This window comes from Triticum dicoccoides, chromosome 7B (assembly GCF_002162155.2).
Source record: "Triticum dicoccoides isolate Atlit2015 ecotype Zavitan chromosome 7B, WEW_v2.0, whole genome shotgun sequence".
In the NCBI taxonomy this organism is placed as follows: domain Eukaryota; kingdom Viridiplantae; phylum Streptophyta; class Magnoliopsida; order Poales; family Poaceae; genus Triticum; species Triticum dicoccoides.
The window spans coordinates 340,243,216-340,262,488 of NC_041393.1; positions in this window are offsets into that span (position 1 = coordinate 340,243,216).

Consider the following 19,273-nt stretch of genomic DNA (forward strand, 5'->3'; position numbering starts at 1 on the left):
GGAGCAGTCAAATCACACAGTAAGTTAGTCGGAAGAAGCAACCATCATTTCACTCTTCAATGACACGCACGCAATATAAAATGGTTGATATGGAGAGAAAAAGAAAACCACTATATATACACTAGCAGGAGGCTAAGATACAAGCCTGCTTGCTTGGGTTGCTCTCTTCACAAGTATAGAATGACGGTGGCCACACCACTGGTCACATATCCAGCCTGATCTCGCAGCTGGGGGAAGGGAACAATGTTTTGCATAGACGCGGTCGACATCGGCGAGGGACAAAACCCACAGTCGGTGCACCCTAATCGTGGATCACCGCGGTATGGGCCGATGCCGCGTCCCAACCTCCCTTCTAGCTACACCCCGATATCCCAGGTAGTACATCTTCCTTTTGGAGCCGGCTTGCTCCACTGCCGCAGCTCCCCATGTAGCTCCATCTTCATGTCGATCTTTCTCTACTTCTACCGGCTTTTACTTTTGGTGAGTTTATGTCTCCTGAACTAGTGCCAGTACTATTATTGTAATCAAACTTCTTCAATATCTTTGCCCTCAGGGATGCTCATCTTGATTTTAGTGGAACTGCACAAAAGCATCCTATGATCCGAGGGTGCCAGCCATCTTTCCTTCGACAGGTTCTACCTAGCCAGGAAATTAAATCCTGTTTAGGGTTTAGGGTATAAGTCGTAGTGACCCCATCAGTAGTTTTTCTTTCGTACGCGCTCTCACAACCTTTGTCTTTAGTTGTGAAGTAAATATTGGCTGTGATTTGTGAATCATTGAGATGCATCAGCATGCGTGTTAGTTTTCCTTTGTATTTGATGGAATGTTGTAACGGGGCAACCTTGGAGTAGGAATGAAAATGGAGTGGAAAATTTCCGTTTTCCTAGAGAAAAAATGGAAATGGAGAGAAACCAACGTTTCGTTTCACAGGATCGTGCCATCGAGCAAAACCAACGTTTAAATCACATATGTCGCGTTCGTGTCTCACCCTCCTCCACGGCTCAACCCCACACGACCACTCGGCATGCCACTCACCGCAAACCGAGTATACTATAACTTTTCCGCCTGCTTGTCGATGGATCACACCATGGAGTACTAGCACTACTGGAAGAGATTGACGAGTTGGGGGAGGACAGCTAGCTGTAGAATGGACTCCCAAGAACTTTTTACATGCATGTAGTGGCCGGCTATTGCGACCTTTGAACGCGGAGCAGTCACATGCACCAGGAAGCGGCGCGGGCGACGCTCTCTCGACCGGTGCACCGCTTGAATGCCGGCGCCAGTGAGAGGTCTCGTCCACTCTGGCCGGGCATGAATGCGGCACTCACCGTTTCAGGCGGGAAGCACGCATGGGTGATGAAGAGGGTTCGGGTTGGTGAGGAGCGGTCGTGGCAGCGGTCCGGACGCCCGCAAACAAGAGATGTTGTACGTTAATATTGCTGCGTATATAATTAACAACGTAAATAATGTGCCAGTTGGACAAATGTGATTGGAGATGGAGATGGAAATGGAATTTTACATAAACACGGATATGCATGTCTATGTCTATGTGTGTGTGCGCGACAACTCTGGCGACCTAGAAGCGGGAGCGTGTTTTTGATCGAGTTTGAACCACTGGTATGGAGAGATTTTTCCCGGGAACGCGCGTATTCTATTTAGAACCACTGCTATGGAGAGATTTTTTTACTCCATTATAACCTCTTGTTTGATAGAGTTTCTCGTGTCTCACTCTCTCACCCTCTCCATATCAAAACAGGATGGTAGGGTCCACTCTATCTCTCTCCTCACCAGTGGTCACAGATCCGGCCGAATCCTATCCGTTGCGGGAGGTGAGGAGGTGCAGCATTAACATTGTCGCCGTCGGCGATGGAGGAAGCCGATGCGCACCATCCTCTTGGAGCCGGCGCTGGCGCGACCGAAGGTCCTCCGCGCCCTTGTTCGCTGTCGTCGTGTGGCCAGATCCCGCCCGCCCGCCTAAGCGACATCTCGCCCACCTGAGGTATAACTTCTTGTACTGGTCCAGCTCCCCAGGTCGCTGCATGCGGGTTTTCTTCTATGCGACTACTCCCTAGCTCCCCATGTATAGTAGCTAGGGTTCGTTGGCTGGTCCAACATCACCTACTATTATAGAGGAAATGCCACTTGAAAAGTTGTCCTGATTTATGCCTCGGTGGAGGTATACATGTTGTTGCGACAAAAAGTACATGGTGGTTGTGCGGTCATTGTCCATATGCTCCTATTGTTGCTGCTAATCTAATACTATCACTGGTTAAATGAAGAAATGCTTTTTTTCTCGGCTATCCTAGTTTAGTTCCCATCAATATAATCATGATGCTTCTGTTTGTTGGTGTACTTTTTATTAATTCTTATTGACAATTGAGATGTCGTTGTTAATCTTGTACCACTTCCAAAACAAAGTAACAACACTATATCCCTTTTTTATTTGTTTGGAAACAGTGATGCGTATCTCCATACCCGGGCATGTCTTCCTAAATTTTAGTGGAACTGCACAAAATTGGATGGCCATTGTTGTTCCACCTCACTGTCCTCTACCACGTGGTTCTTCCTTCCTCGAGCTTGATTACTAAGAACAAACAGACCACAGTGAGGATTTGTCAAACTTCATAGGTGCCTCACCCAAACTTGATGCCAAATGGATGATGCATCACCATGATGACCTATCGATGCTCATGGTTGCGCCTCATGGTTGCGTCGGTTGGTGAAGCTGATCGATTTTCAATGAAAAACAAGTTGTCTTCCATCAGTGCTCTTTGCTTGTTACCCACAAAGATGATATCCTTCGTTAGTTCACCTTGGTTGCGTTGGAGACGCGGTCGTCTTTCACGTTGGTGCAAATTTTATCACACAATTGGCAGTGAACCAAATGTTTCCTCGAAGAAGGATCGACGTTGGTACTAAGAGCATAAGTTTTGTATTGATTTCTAAGCCTTCCCACAACTTTGTCTCCAGCTCCCCTGTAATTTTATTTGTCCAGCTATTAACTTTGATTAAAAAAATGGTGTGGACTAAAACCCGGATGGACGTAGTAGCCCTCCATTTTTACTTACTCCGCATATTAGATTTGACTGAAGTCAAACTTTGTAAAGTTTGACAAAGTTTAGGCCGAACACAACAAACCATAATTATTAGAGAGGGCAAACTGTACATACTCTCAAACCTTTCCGATAATTGAAATTTAAATTCTTTATTTGCACACACACGTTTCTGATAATTTGGCGCATGTGTGGTTGTTCACTTAAGGGAGGGTAGTGCACCGCACATGAAGGACAGGAAGTGCGACCAGGACGCGTGGATCGCTAGGGTATGCACTCTCCACACTCTCGCCGCACTACATATATATATACACGCTAGAGGCTCAGGTTCCTTTTGTAGGGTTTGCTATATTCATAGTCTCTCACCCTCTTCACTAGATTTAAACAAGACTGCGTTGGCCTCTTGTCTCCCTCTCCTCCCACACAGCTGGTGAAGGAGGTGTCCGGATCCCGTCGCACCGGGAAGGGGAGGAAGTGCAACGTTCACTCTATCGCCTTCGGCAAGGGAGGCAGTCCACTGCCGGCTGCGTTGTTCTCTTTCACCCAGCGCCTGTGCAGGAGGGCCACCGACCCCTTCTTCCTTGTTGGCGTACTTAGTGTGGGCAGATTCGGCGTCCCGCCGCACGTTTTGCCACATCCAGACGACCCTAAGGTATAAGTTTCTTTGAAACCGTCATTGCTCTAGTTGCATACAGATCTTTTTCGATTCTGTAGTCGAATCTAGGTCTTGGTTCAAAGAGCAAAGAAGGGTGCGGTGGGGTGGAGCATAAATCTAGGATGTGGTTCAATGAGGAAAGGAGGGAGGGAAAGTAGTATAGACTGGCTATCTAGCCGCTTTGTTGGTCAAAAGGGAAAAGGGAGGTAACCCGAAACTGGGGGGTCGGGTAGTTTGTGCAGGACTAGATTTGCTGCCCTCACATAGGAAAAAGGTTCAAAGAGAACAAATATGGGACCAACGCAGATATGCTGCTTGGCTACATACTCTGCATCACCCATTTATACGTGTGGACACACATGGTGCTGGCATGTCCCATACAACTATTTTGTTGTTGTTAATCTAAGAATGCCGCTGGAAAATTGAAGCAATGCCACTGTTAAAAGGAAATTACATTTTTTTTAAAAATGTTGTTCTAAGAGAATGTCTATGTTAATATGAATCAATGCAACCATTTTAGAAATGCTACTATCTGATAACCCACAAGTGTAGGGGATCGCAACAGCTTTCGAGGGTAGAGTATTCAACCCAAATTTATTGATTCGACACAAGGGGAGCCAAAGAATATTCTTAAGTATTAGCAGTTGAGTTGTCAATTCAACCACACCTGGATAACTTAGTATCTGCATCAAAGTATTTAGTAGCAAAGTAGTATGATAATAAAGGTAACAGTGGCAAAAGTAAAGATAGCAATTTTGTAGTAGTTGTAATAGTAGCAAGAGAAAAGTAAATAAGCGAAGCACAATATGTGAAAAGCTCGTAGGCATTGGATCAGTGATGGATAATTATGTCGGATGCGATTCCTCATGTAATAGCTATAACATAGGGTGACACAGAACTAGCTCCAATTCATCAATGTAATGTAGGCATGTATTTCGAATATAGTCATGCGTGCTTATGGAAAAGAACTTGCATGACATCTTTTGTCCTACCCTCCTGTGGCAGCGGGGTCATAGCGGAAACTAAGAGATATTAAGGCCTCCTTTTAATAGAGAACCGGAACAAAGCATTAGCACATAGTGAATACATGAACTCCTCAAACTATGGTCATCACCGAGAAGTATCCCGATTATTGTCACTTCGGGGTTGTCGGATCATAACACGTAATAGGTGACTATAGACTTGTAAGATAGGATCAAGAACACACATATACTCGGGCCCTAGTGAAAAGCATTAAGCATAGCAAAGTCATAGCAACATCAATCTCAGAACATAGTGGGTACTAGGGACCAAACCCTAACAAAACTAACTTGATTACATGGTAAATATCATCCAACCCATCACCGTCCAGCAAGCCTACGATGGAATTACTCACGCACGGCGGTGAGCATCATGAAATTGGTGATGGAGGATGGTTGATGATGACGATGGCGACGAATCCCCCTCTTCGGAGCCCCGAACGGACTCCAGATCAGCCCTCTCGAGAGAGATTAGGGCTTGGCGGCGGCTCCGTATCGTAAAATGCAATGAAACTTTCTCTCTGATTTTTCTCTCCGTGAAACGGAATATATGGAGTTGGAGTTGAGGTCGGTGGAGCCTCAGGGGGGCCACGAGACAGGGGGGCGCGCCCAGGGGGGTGGGCGCGCCCTCCACCCTCATGGACAGGGTGTGGGCCCCCTGGTCTTGATTCTTTCGCCAGTATTTTTATATTTTCCAAAACTTGTCTCCGTGGACTTTCAGGTCATTCCGAGAACTTTTGTTTTCTACACATAAAACAACGTCATGGCAGTTCTGCTAAAAACAGTGTTAGTCCGGGTTAGTTTCATTCAAATCATGCAAGTTAGAGTCCAAAACAAGGGCAAAAGTGTTTGGAAAAGTAGATACGTTGGAGACGTATCAACTCCTCCAAGCTTAAACCTTTGCTTGTCCTCAAGCAATTCAGTTGATAAACTGAAAGTGATAAAGAAAAACTTTTACAAACTCTGTTTGCTCTTGTTGTTGTAAACATGTAAAGCCAGCATTCAAGTTTCAGCAAGTATTATGAACTAACCATACTCACAATAACACCTAGGTCTCACGATTACTCATATCAATGGCACAATCAGCTAGCGAGCCATAATAATAAAACTCGGATGACAACACTTTCTCAAAACAATCATAATATGATATAACAAGATGGTATCTCGCTAGCCCTTTCCGAGACAGCAAAACATAAATGCAGAGCACCTTTAAAGATCAAAGAGTGACTAAACATTGTATTCATGGTAAAAGAGATCCAGTCAAGTCATACCCAATATAAACCAATAGTAATGAATGCAAATGACAGTGTGCTCTCCAGCGGGTTTTTTTAATAAGAAGGTGATGACTCAACATAAAAGTAAATAGATAGGCCCTTCGCAGAGGGAAGCAGGGATTTGTAGAGGTGCCAGAGCTCGATTTTAAAATAGAGAGGAATAACATTTTGAGCGGCATACTTTCACTGTCAACGCAACAACTATGAGATGGCTGTATCTTCCATACTACATGCATTATAGGCTGTTCCCAAACAGAATTGTAAAAGTTTACACTCCCCCACCACCAACAAGTATCAATCCATGGCTTGCTCGAAACAACGAGTGCCTCCAACTAACAACAGCCCTGGGGGAGTTTTCTTTAGTTAATTTGATTTGCTTTGATCTTTTTGGATCATGGACTGGGCATCCCGGTTACCGGCCCTCTCTCGTGAATGAGGAGAGGAGTCCACTCCTCTTGAGAACAACCCACCTAGCATGGAAGATATAGGCAGCCCTAGTTGAAACATGAGCTGCTCGAGCATACAAAACATGATTTCATTTGAAGGTTTGGAGTTTGGCACATACAAATTTACTTGGAACGGCAGGTAGATACCGCATATAGGAAGGTATGGTGGACTCATATGGAATAACCTTGGGGTTTAAGGAGGTTGGATGCACAAGCAGTATTCCCGCTTAGTACAGGTGAAGGCTAGCAAAAGACTGGGAAGCGACCAACTAAGAGAGCGACAATAGTCATGAACATGCATTAAAATTAATTCACACCGAGTACAAGCATGAGTAGGATATAATCCATCATGAACATAAATATCATGAAGGCTATGTTGATTTGTTTCAACTACATGCGTGAACATGTGCCAAGTCGAGTCACTCAATTCATTCGAAGGAGGATACCATCCCATCATACCACATCACAATACTTTAATAGCATGTTGGCACGCAAGGTAAACCATTATAACTCATAGCTAATCAAGCATGGCACAAGCAACTATAATCTCTAAATGTCATTGCTAATATGTTTACTTCATAATAAGCTAATTCAGGAACAATGAACTCATCATATTTACAAAAACAAGAGAGGTCGGGTTCATACCAGCTTTTCTCATCTCAATCAGTCCATCATATATCGTCATTATTGCCTTTCACTTGCATGACCGAACGGTGTGTATAATAATAATAGTGCACGTGCAATGGACTAAGCTGGAATCTGCAAGCATTCAACTCAAGAGAGAATACAAGTAATATGGCTCTAAGTTAAATAAACAATCATGCATATGAGAGCCAATAAACATTTTCAATATGGTCTTCTACTCTCGACCTCCAAAGGGAAGATAATAAAATAAAACTATTTACATGGGAAAGCTCCCAACAAGTATGAAGAAGAACGAGAAATCTTTTTGGGTTTTCATTTTAATTTCTACTACAAGCATGGAAATTAAACTAACTAAGTTTTTTTTTGGTTTTTCTTAAGGTTTATCAAACACACAAGAAGAAGGCTAGAAAAAGAAAATTAAACTAGCATGGATAATACAATGAAAGAGTATGAGCACCGACGACTAGAATAGTGTGAACATGAATGTAAAGTCGGTAAGAAATACGTACTCCCCCAAGCTTAGGCTTTTGGCCTAAGTTGGTCTACTGCCAAGGACCACGGCTACTCTCCCCGGTGTACTGAGGGGTGTAATCAGGATACCACTGGCTGGCCATGTCCTCCGGATCCCACTGGTAAGATGATGCACAATAAGGGTCCAGTGCAGGTTCAGGCTCAGGTTCTGGAGTAAATGTTTGGCCTCGATGATCATACACCGCTTCCGGCGTGACAAGAAAATTATCTGCAGTCAAATCAAACAACAGAGGCGCAGGCAGAATAATAGTCTCATTGTGTTTCTTATTAAATCTCAGGTTATACAGAAGCATCTTATCTTCGTTGTCAACAATAAACTCATGTGCCACCATGCTCTTGTCATCTAAAATATAAGGAGGCAATTTTGTCTCCTCTTTCTCATGGTGCCTAATAGGTATCCCAAAATGTCTAGCAAGACGTGCAGCATAGATACCTCCAAAGATGGGGCCTTTTGTATGGTTCAGGCTTAGCCGTTTAGCAATGACGACACCCATACTAAAACTATTATCACCAAACAAGCCATGGTGAAGAATAATAATATCAGGAACATTGAAGTTTCCACTATTTCCAGGACCAATTAAGCATCTACTAGCAAATATGGCAAAGTAGCGTAAAACAGGAAAGTTGCTAGAGATTCTCGCATCGGAACCCTTCTTTGGATCCCCTACCATGATAGTGTTAACAAAGCCATCCACATCTTTACGATGTGGTTCATCTAATTTACCCTCAAAGGGTAATTTACATACCGCGCAAAAATTACGTAAAGACATTTCCCTGAATTCATCATATAAATGAAATGATACTGAAGGTGGTGACTTCTTAGGATAATAATAAAAGTTTTGCACGAAAGTATTGGTCAGTAAGAGATACTGATCGATACAGTCGTGGAGGAAATCGGTGAGGCCTGCATTTTCAATTAAGGAGTAAAAGTCTTCATAAATTCTAGCTTCTCTCAAGAAATTATCGCATGGCCATTCACACGACCGTACTTCAGCTATGCGAGGAAGATTGTACTTGGCCTTTTCCTTCTCTTTAGCTTGTTTTTCCTGGGAGCCTTGGCCAGAAGAGCCCCTTAAAAATCTCCTTATCATTTTTTGAAAATTTCTGAAATTTTAGTAACTTCAAAATAAAAGTGAATAAAACTAAACAAGATTGGTAGCACCTACTCCTACAAGTGCCTAAAGCCTATATCATGCTTTAAAATTACTTAAGACCTCATAAATTTGACATGCAAGCTCAAGAACAGGGTCACCTATGCAACAAAAATTTGCAATGAATAAAGCACTAGAACAAAAACTAATTGGACCAATGGAGGAGTGACATACAAAGCAACAATCTCCCAAAGCAGTTTTGTGAATGGAGCTTTGAGCAAGGAGATCGAAAATTGCAACAAAATGAGCTAGAACTCGTGCTTGAGGTGGATGGGGATTTTCTTGGGAAGAATATGGAGTGTTTGGGTGCCAGCATAAGTGGAGGGGGGCCACCATGGGCCCACGAGATAGGGGGCGCCCACAGGGGGTGTAGGCGCGCCCTCCACCTTCGTGGCCACGTGCTTGCCCCTCCTGCAGTGTTTTCAGTGCGTAAAATCCTCAAATATTCCATAAAAAATCATACTAAATTTGCAGGGCATTTGGAGCACTTTTATTTTCGGGATATTTTTTTATTGCACGGATAATTCAGAAAATAGACAAATAATACTATTTTTGCTTTATTTATTCTAAATAACAGAAAGTAAAAAGAGGGTACAGAAGGTTGTGCCTTCTAGTTTCATCCATCTCATGATCATCAAAATGAATCCACTAACAAGGTTGATCAAGTCTTGTTAACAAACTCATTCCGAATAACACGGAACCGGAGAAATTTCGAATAACACTAAGTTACCTCAACGGGGATATGAACATCCCCAATAATAAGAATATCATACTTTTTCTTGATAGTAGGAAGAGGAAATTCAAAACCTCCAATAATGATAGTTGGAACTTTTCCAATAGAATTGATGCTATGAACTTGAGATTGTTTCCTCAGAAAGTGTACCGTATGCTCATTTCCATTAACATGAAAAGTGACATTGCCTTTGTTGCAATCAATAACAGCCCCTGCAGTATTCAAAAAGGGTCTACCAAGGATAATAGACGTACTATCGTCCTCGGGAATATCAAGAATAACAAAGTCCGTTAAGATAGTGACATTTGCAATCACAACATGCACATCCTCACAAATACCGATAGGTATAGCAGTTGATTTATCAGCCATTTGCAAAGTTATTTTAGTAGGTGTCAACTTATTCAATTGAAGACTACGATATAAAGAGAGAGGCATAACACTAACACCGGCTCCAAGATCACATAAAGCAGTTTTAACATAGTTTCTTTTAATGGAGCATGGTATAGTTGGTACCCCTAGATCTCCAAGTTTCTTTGGTATTCCACCCTTAAAAGTATAATTAGCAAGCATGGTGGAAATTTCAGCTTCCGGTATCTTTCTTTTATTTGTAATGATATCCTTCATATACTTAGCATAAGGATTCACTTTAAGCATATCAGTTAAGCGCATACGTAAGAAAATAGGTCTAATCATTTCAGCAAAGCGCTCAAAATCCTCATCATCCTTTGTATTGGATGGTTTAGGAGGAAAGGGCATGGGTTTCTGAACCCATGGTTCTCTTTCACTACCGTGCTTCCTAGCAACAAAATCTTTCTTATCATAACGTTGATTCTTTGATTGTGGGTTATCAAGTTCAACAGCAGGTTCAATCTCTACTTCATTATTTTTGCTAGGTTGAGCACCAACATTAACATTATCATTAACCTTATCACTAGGTTCATGTTCATCACCTGATTGTGTTTCAGCATCAGAAACAGAAATATCATTGGGATTCTCATGTGTGTCGGTAACAGGTTCACTAGAAGCATGCAAAGTCCTATCGTCTTTCTTTTTCTTCTTTTTAGAAGAACTAGGTGCCTCTAAATTATTTCTCTGAGAATCTTGCTCGATTCTCTTAGGGTGGCCTTAAGGATACAAAGGTTCCTGAGTCATTCTACCAGTTCTAGTAGCCACTCTAACAGCAAAGTCATTTTTATTATTTAATTCATCAAGCAAATCATTTTGAGCTTTAAGTACTTGCTCAGTTTGAGTGGCAACCATAGAAGCATATTTGCTAATGAGTTTATGTTCACCTTTAACTCTAGCCATATAATCACTCAAGCGTCCTATCTCGAAAGCATTATTCTTTAATTCTCTACCAACATAAGCATTAAAACTTTCTTGTCTAGCTATAAAGTCATCAAATTCATCTAAGCATGGGCTATGAATTTTGGTAGAAGGAATTTGAACTTTATCATATCTATAGAAAGAATTTACCTTTACTACCTGTGTCGTGTTATCAAGACAATGTGTTTCTTCAACAGGCGGTAAATTAAGACCATGTATTTCTTCAATAAGAGGTAAATTCTTAACATCTTCATCTTTAATACCTTTTTCCTTCATTGATTTCTTTGCCTCTTGCATATCTTCAGGACTGAGAAATAGAACACCTCTCTTCTTAGGAGTGGGTTTAGGAATTGGCTCAGGAGTTGGCTCAATTGGTTCAGGAATTGCCTCAGGAATTGGCTCAGGAAGAGTCCAATTATTTTCATTAGTCAACATATTATTCAATATTAATTCAGCTTCGTCGACTGTTCTTTCACTGAAAACACAACCAACACAACTATCTAAGTAGTCCTTATAAGCATCGGTTAGTCCATTATAAAAGATATCAAGTATTTCATTTTTCTTAAGTGGATGATCGGGCAAGGCATTAAGTAATCGGAGAAGCCTCCCCCAAGCTTGTGGGAGACTCTCTTCCTCGATTTGCACAAAATTATATATTTCCCGCAAGACAGCTTGTTTCTTTTGAGCAGGAAAATATTTAGCAGAGAAGTAATAAATCATATCCTGGGGGCTACGCACACAATCATGATCAAGAGAATTAAACCAAGTTTTAGCATCACCCTTTAATGAGAACGAAAATATGTTAAGGATATAATAATAGCGAGACTTCTCATCATTAGTAAACAAGGTGGCTATATCATTTAACTTCGTAAGATGCGCCACAATAGTTTCAGATTCAAGGCCATAAAAAGGATCAGATTCAACCAAAGTAATTATTTCAGGATCAACGGAGAATTCATAATCCTTATCAGTAACACATATAGGTGAAGTAGCAAAAGCAGGGTCAGGTTTCATTCTAGCATTAAAAGATTGCTGCTTCCATTTAGCTAATAATTTCTTAAGATCATATCTATCTTTGCAAGCAAAAATAGCTCTAGTAGCTTCCTCTTCCATAACATAACCCTCAGAAATAACAGGTAATTCATAATCAGGGGGAGAACTTTCATCATCACTATCATCAGTAATAGCATCTTCAATAATTTCATTCTCTCTAACCCTAGCAAGTTGTTCATCAAGAAATTCACCTAATGGCAAAGTAGTATCACGCACAGAAGTAGTTTCATCAGAAGTATCATGCATAGCAGAAGTGGCATCTTCAATAACATGCGACATATCAGAATTCATAGCAGTAGCAGGTTTAGGTGTCGCAAGCTTACTCAAAACAGATGGAGAATCTAGTGCAGAGCTAGATGGCAGTTCCTTACCTCCCCTCGTAGTTGAGGGAAAAATCTTGGTTCTTTCATCTTTCAAGTTCCTCATAGTGATCAACAGATATAAATCCCAAGTCACTCAAAGAATAGAGCTATGCTCCCCGGCAACGGCGCCAGAAATTAGTCTTGATAACCCACAAGTGTAGGGGATCGCAACAGCTTTCGAGGGTAGAGTATTCAACCCAAATTTATTGATTTGACACAAGGGGAGCCAAAGAATATTCTTAAGAATTAGCAGTTAAGTTGTCAGTTCAACAACACCTGGATAACTTAGTATCTGCAACAAAGTATTTAGTAGCAAAGTAGTATGATAATAAAGGTAATAGTGGCAAAAGTAAAGATATCAGTTTTGTAGTAGTTGTAACAGTAGCAATGGAAAAGTAAATAAGCGAAGCACAATATGTGAAAAGCTCATAGGCATTGGATCAGTGATGGATAATTATTCGGATGTGATTCCTCATGTAATAGCTATAACATAGGGTGACACAGAACTAGCTCCAATTCATCAATCTAATGTAGGCATGTATTTTGAATATAGTCATACGTGCTTATGGAAAAGAACTTGCATGACATCTTTTGTCCTACCCTCCCGTGGCAGCGGGGTCCTAGCGGAAACTAAGGGATATTAAGGCCTCCTTTTAAAATAGAACCGGAACAAAGCATTAGCACATAGTGAATACATGAACTCCTCAAACAATGGTCATCACCGAGAAGTATCCCGATTATTGTCACTTCGGGGTTGTAGAATCATAACACATAATAGGTGACTATAGACTTGCAAGATAGGATCAAGAACACATATATATTCATGAAAACATAATAGGTTCAGATCTGAAATCATGGCACTCGGGCCCTAGTGACAAGCATTAAGCATAGCAAAGTCATAGCAACATCAATCTCAGAACATAGTGGATACTACGGATCAAACCCTAACAAAACTAACTTGATTACATGGTAAATCTCATCCAACCCATCACCGTCCAGCAAGCCTATGATGGAATTACTCACGCACGGCGGTGAGCATCATGAAATTGGTGATGGAGGATGGTTGATGATGACGATGGCGACGAATCCCCCTCTCCGGAGCCCCGAACAGACTCCAGATCAGCCCTCCCGAGAAAGATTAGGGCTTGGCGGTGGCTCCGTATCGTAAAATGCGATGAAACTTTCTCTCTGATTTTTTTCTCCGCGAAACGGAATATATGGAGTTGGAGTTGAGGTTGGTGGAGCCTCAGGGGGCCCACGAGACAGGGGGCGTGCCCAGGGGGGTTGGCGCGCCCCCCACCCTCGTGGATAGGGTGTGGGCCCCCTGGTCTTGATTCTTTCGCTAGTATTTTTTATATTTTCCAAAACTTGTCTCCGTGGACTTTCAGGTCATTCCGAGAACTTTTGTTTTCTACACATAAAACAACATCATGGCAGTTCTGCTGAAAACAACGTCAGTCCGGGTTAGTTTCATTCAAATCATGCAAGTCAGAGTCCAAAACAAGGGCAAAAGTGTTTGGAAAAGTAGATACGTTGGAGACGTATCACTATCCTACTATGTTTTCCATCAAGATAAGTTAGATGCTTCTTTCTGTCGCCATTTATTTCATCCTCCTTTATCGGCAAGTAATTGTTTCCTTTTTGCCTCTGTTTAAACAGGGGTATCTATTCAACTTGTTGCTATTGCGACAATTTGCTTCGCTAGGCGAAACACTTATGTTTTAAGAGTGTTTTGTGCAGTTCAACTTGAATGTCACACGGACGACTTCGCTAAATTTTGGTGGAATGGTGGAACTGCACAAAAGGAGATCGAGATTTGTTTCCAGTCTTCCTGGCGAGTTGTTTCAAATCTTGGTCTCATCCACATGATGGTGCAGTGTGCTTTGAGACGTTGTGCTACTTGTTTTGGTACTAGTTTGGATAAATGTTAATTGAAGCTATTGAACTGCTGTCTTTTACCATTAAGCGAGCAAAAATTATCCAACCCAGACATGATGCATGTTGCTTTCTTAGACAAAACTCTGCATCACCCCCTTTATAAGTAGATGAAAGAACATGGTGTTGTTGCGCCCACTCTCCCTGGAACTGTTTATGTTTTTGTTAATCTAATGCCACTGGTAAAATTAAGCAATGCCACTCGCAGAATTAACTACTGAATCTTAGTTCAAAAGTGCAACACTTGTTAGGGATGGGCGGAATTACCATTTTTCTGGCCGCATGTTTCATCCTCCTTTATTTGCCAGTAATTGATTCCTTTTTGGCCTCTGGTAAAATAGGGATATCTATTCAACTTGTTGCTATTGCGACATTTTGTTTCGCTACGCGAAACACTTATGTTTTAAGAATGTTTTGTGCAGTTCAACTTGAATGTCACACCGGCGACTTTGCTTAATTTTGGTAGAACTACACAAAAGAAGATCAACATTTCTTATATGTGTTGGGATTTCTTTCAAGTCCTCCTCATGAGCTGTTTCAAATCTTGGTCAAGAAAGGTTAGTACCGACTTTCATCCACATGATGCTGCAGTGTGCTTTGAGATGTTGTGCTACTTTTATTGGTACTATTTTGGATAAATGTTGAATTGAAGCTATTGAACTGCTGTCTTTTACCACTAAGTGAGCAAAAATTGTTGCAACCCAGACATGATGCTTGTTTCTTTGTGACAACAAAACTCTGCATCACCCCCTTTATAAGTAGATGGAAGCACATGCTGTTGTTGTGCCCACTCGCCCTGGAACTGTTTATGCTTTTTGTTAATCTAATGCCGCTAGTAAAATTAAGCAATGCCACTCTCAGAATTAATTAACTACTGAATCTTAGTTCAAAACTGTAACACTTGTTAGGGATTGGCGGGATTACCATTTTTGTGGCCGCATGTTTCATCCTCCTTTATTGGCCAGTAATTTGATTCCTTTTTGGCCTCTATTAAAATGAACCAGTCGCATTGTTTTAGTAATGGTACTATCCGGCTTTGTAGTTCTTTCTACATGTTTAACCAAGGTATTGTTAAGATAATGTCTCTGTTAAAATGAATTAGTTGCATTGTTTTAGGAATGGTACTTTTCTGCTTTGTCGTTCTTTATACATGTTGAGACAAGGCATTGATAAGATAATGTCTCGGTCAATATGAATGAATCACACTTTTGGAGAATTGCTACTCTCCTCCTTTCTTTCCCATTATGATAAGGTAGATCAGTAGATGTTTTTCTTCTGGGAGTACAAGTCATCAACCATTATTTCTCAGTAATTGTTTCCCTTATACCTATTGTTGCTTACAGGGATATCAAAATTAAAGCTCGCTTTTATTTTGACTTTGATTTTAGTTGAACTGCACAAAAGGAGCCAATGTGTCCAAGGCAAACTGCTGCATTACCAGGTCCAGTTGGTCGTTCCACTTTGCAGAAAGAAGCAGTCACTTTTTGTGCTACATTACACAAGGATTAATCAAGAAGCTTTACAGAGTATTAGTAGATGTTGGTGCTTTCATTGAGAGTTCCTCTGTGTCGTCACCTATAGGCTCGATGGCTTCTTCAATCATCAACAACGACGCAGTCCAGGGTGAGACCTTCCTCCCCGGACAGATCTTCGTATTCGGTGGCTTTGCACTGCGGGCCAATTCGCTTGGCCATCTGGAGCAGATAGAAAGCTATGCCCCTAGCCGTCAGGTCAGATTTGGAAGTTTGAACTTCACGGCTGACATCCGCGGGGACTTGGTCTTGGATGGATTCGAGCCACAACCAAGAGCGTCGCACTGTCATGACGGGCATGATTTAGCTCTGCAGCCAGGCAGTATCCTGGAGGCCGCACTCGAGCCCACTCCGATCTTCAATTCGGAGCCAGCTGCGCAGATCGCGGACGGATGTCTAGACACCGCCTCGGGGGCTGCAACCTCTACGGCGATAGAGCCAAACACTGATCTTGTCCCTCATGAACCCCGTGACTCCGAGTAGCCGGACTCCTCGCCGGACTCCGAGCCTCCCGCGCCCCCTCCAATCGAATCCGGCTGGGCGTCGATCGTGGAGTTCACCGCCGCGGACATCTTTCAACATTCACCTTCCGGCGACATCTTGAGTTCGCTAAAGTATCTCTCGTTATCTGGAGAGCCTTGGCCGGACTGCGGTCAGGACGGTTGGGATGCGGACGATGAAGAAATTGAACGCCCACCCACCGCCCACTTAGTAACCACTGTCAACAATCTAACCGACATGCTAGACTTCGACTCCGAAGACATCGACGGTATGGACGACGATGCCAGAGACGACCAAGAACCAGCGCCTATCGGGCACTGGAAAGCCACCCCAACTCATGACGTATACATGGTGGATACACCAAAAGGAAGCGATAATGAGGAACAACGGGACAGGGTGAAGGACAACTCCCCCAACAAAAAACCAAAACGGCGACGCAAGCGCCGCCCGAAGTCCCGCCTCGATAAAAACGGCACCCATACGGACCCGGCCTTAGAGCAGGGCGAAGCAGTGGACGGCGAACATGCCACCAAGCAACCATCCGAATATGACGAACTTGACAAGCAACCCATCCCCGGCGAAAACAAGAGCCTAGACGACCTCACGCCAAACACATCACCAGAGCATAAGAACCTTCATAAAAGGCTCGTCGCTACTGCAAGAAGTTTGAAGAAGAAAAAGCGGAAGCTCAAAACAGCGGAGGACGCACTCAGAATGAGATGGAGCAAAGTACTCAATACCGCAGATAAATATGGCGCTAGTCGCCAGGCAAAGAGCTACCCGAAGCGCAAGCTGTTGCCCGAATTCAAAAACGAAAGAGGCCGCCTGGCCGGATAGACGACCAGATGACAGGCTAAGAGCAGCAAGGGGCGCCGCACACAAGCCGACACATGATTAGCATAAAGATCCTCGGAAAAAGGATGACCCGGTCAGGTCTATCTATGGGCCAAAAAAGAAGACTCCAGGAAGCAACACAACCTGCCAAGCGTTTGAAGACAATGGCACACCCAAATACAGGGGCGCCGCACACCCACTATGTTTCACCGACGAGGTACTGGATCATGAATTTCCAGCGGGATTCAAACCCGTAAACATAGAGGCATATGACGGAACAACAGACCCCGGAGTCTGGATTGAGGATTATATCCTACACATACATATGGCCAGAGGAAACGATCTCCATGCCATAAAATACCTACCCCTCAAGCTCAAAGGGCCAGCTCGGCATTGGCTCAAAAGCCTCCCAGAAAATACCATTGGAAGTTGGGAAGATCTCGAGGATGCGTTTCGAGCAAATTTTCAGGGGACTTATGTCCGCCCTCCCGATGCAGACGATTTAAGTCACATAACTCAACAGCCCGGAGAGTCAGCACGCAAATTCTGGAATAGGTTCCTCACCAAAAGAACCAAATAGTCGACTGTCTGGACGCTGAAGCCTTAGCAGCCTTTAAGCACAACGTCCGAGACGAATGGCTCGCCAGACACCTCGGCCAAGAAAAACCAAGAACAATGGCTGCACTAACAAGCCTCATGACCCGCTTTTGCGCGGGGGAAGACAGCTGGCTGGCTAGATGCAGCACCAGCGACCCGAGTACATCCGAAGTAAGGGATGGAAATGGGAAATCACGGCGCAGAAAAGATCAGCGTCGGAATAAGGAAAATGGCCCAAATAGCACGGCGGTCAATGCCGGATTCAAAAGCTCTCGGCCGAATAATTAAACACTGCCCCTCAAGGACAACAACGATGAGCTATCCAACCTAAACAAAATTCTGGATAGGCTATGTCAAATACATAGTACCTCCGGGAAGCCTGCAAACCATACCCATAGAGATTGTTGGGTCTTCAAGCAGTCCGGCCGACTTAACGCCGAACGCAAGGGGCTCGGCACACCAAGCGAAGACGACGAAGAACGCCACAAGTAGCACGCCGGAAAACAGAAGGCTTTCCCACTAGAAGTCAAAACAGTGAACTCACTTCATGTGATAACACGAAAACACAGTGCGGCACCTGCCATACCAGGACACCGTCCACAGAATGGGGATAGACCCTACCAAAATTTGCCGTAACAACACTTCCTTCAAAGGAGTGCCGCCAGGCCTTTAAGCCAATTGTACAGGCTCTATACCACTAGAAGTTGTGTTCGGTTCATCCGACAACCTCCGTCGCGAAAAGCTCACTCTCCATATCGCCCCATCTAACAGTGGCCATCAAACACTACTGGGACGTGAAGCTTTCGCCCGCTTTAACGCAATACCACATCACGCGTCTCTTATGCTTCAAATGCCCGGTCCACGAGGCATAATCTCATTAAAGAGTAACTCCGAGTGTTCCTCAACCACGGAGAACGTGAGGCCACCTTGACAGCCACACACTAATCCGACCTTGCAGGTCAAAGCCCCTAAAAATAGGTCATTCAGACCTCGGACACGGTTAGGCGAGTCCGGCGTAAATAAACAGGGGGCTTCCCAGCCGCATACCCCTTTACAATGGGCCGCGCGTATAAACGATGAGAGCCAATAAAGCTCAACTTTATTCATCTTCCAAATTATACTTTATTTTAAATACAACTTTCGCACGATATTTCTTCCAAACTAAGTCCTTCTCTTTTACAGATGAAGCATGTGCTACACCTGTCCAGGATACAACACAACGGAGACACAGGCGCAGACGTGCAGCAGGGACCCATTGCAAGGATTCTTTTCGGATTAAGACCCTGCGTAAACCTTTCTTACTATGTCTTGTTGATACACATCCCCCGGTTTTCTACCATAGCCGAGGAGGAGGCTGGCATTTTGGCATCGGCCGCGTCAGAAGTTCCTGCCTGTACGTGGACACTAGGGGCTTAGGGCATTGTTCTGCCCGGCATCATAAAGACTGAACACCTCACGGAGTGTTCGGCGTCTCGAGTTAGGCCTTTTATGCATCAACTCCGAATCATGTCTTTGGTCAAATGTTGGGTTTTCCCGGCTCCTGTGTTTTGCTGCCTTACGTTCCGCTCCATCGGCTAACGCAGCACCAGGAGAACTACTGTGATTGTGCCCCGGTTCGGCCGGGTG